The sequence below is a fragment of the Garra rufa genome, chromosome 3 (genome assembly GCF_049309525.1).
Source record: "Garra rufa chromosome 3, GarRuf1.0, whole genome shotgun sequence".
Lineage (NCBI taxonomy): Eukaryota > Metazoa > Chordata > Actinopteri > Cypriniformes > Cyprinidae > Garra > Garra rufa.
In genome coordinates, this window is record NC_133363.1 from 23,593,338 (window position 1) to 23,594,741 (window position 1,404).

Here is a 1,404-nt window from a genome sequence, read left to right on the forward strand (position 1 = left end):
TGTTGTTCCAAACCTGTGTGATCATCTTTAGAGACAATAATTTGAATAGCACTGCAGTCCAAACAATATTGGACCCCAGTGATTTTTCTTTTATGGACAAAAGACACTGAAGCCTTTTTCAATTCAAAATAAAAAAATAAAATAAAATAGTTTGGAACGACTTAAAAGGCCATTCACACAGAATCCATTTTTGCAGATATAAAAAGTGAGATGCAAGGCAGTGAAAAAAAAAGGGTCTACAATCAAACATGTCCATTTAGCGTGTTTACATACAAAAACAATGAAAAAGCAGTGCAGTGGAATGCAAAACTGTGGCGAATTCATGTTTATATTGAAAAGACTTAATTTCACCCTCAACAATTCAGTAAATGTGACTGCTCTTTAAAACATTTGCAGTGTGCAGTGTTGCTTCAGTCATAGTGAAATCAAACTTTTAAAGCGCATGTAAACAGACCCAATCTGTGCATACACAAACACACACATACAGCTCATCCAAATTCCCAACAATGATTATTGAGAAGCGAATAAAGCTGTATGACAGAATGTATGAGTGCAATGGCCCCATCATCTCCTCTCTCTCCATTTCTCCATCCCTCACTCCTCAGGGAGACACTCTCACTATTGGTAATTGGGAGTTCATGCTGTACACAGCCTATATCCTACAGCTCCTCTTAAATTAGCCTTGTGTCACTGCGTTTATACCCTGGACTCTAGATTGAATGTGTGTGTTTGTGTGGTTATGTAAGGATCTGTTTATATGCTTATCATGCTTGTGTAAGCAATGCTTCTGACCGTGTGTGGTTTGAATGTGTATGTGTGTGTGTGTGTGTGTGTGTGTGTTAGGTAGGCAAGACATACTCCCGAATTGCTTAATTATCAGAAGGCAACTAGGTAGAGATCCAGCTCTATCTCTCTTTCTCCATCTTGTGTATTATTCCATCACTGATTATTTCATCAGTCTGTCTACAATCTTGGCCCATCTTGGCGTTATTTCTTTTTCTTTTCTTTTCCCACCATTTCATCTGCTCTGCTTAGGACTGTTCTGTGATTAGTTTGTATCCAATCTGGCTCTCTCTGATATAGGAGACTGTGAGTGTGGCGGCCAAGTCTTCTAATTGCCAGACTTAATCAAACAGACAAATGGGAGGATAGCAGGCAGCCTGTGACCTTTCCAAGATGGCATCCTCGCCTCGGCTCTCGAGCAAGATAGTTGCCAGCCATCTCCTCTCTTAATAATGCTGACAAATGCAAATGCGTCTGTGACTTCAGTACCATTTCCTGTCCGCATCTAATAGGCCACGTGGCCCTGAATCGCTGGAGCCTGTGATGAGTGCTAACTCTTCTGTGCCTCTGTGTTGCCCACTATGGCTAATGTTATGACATTGACATTCATCATAAGGATCT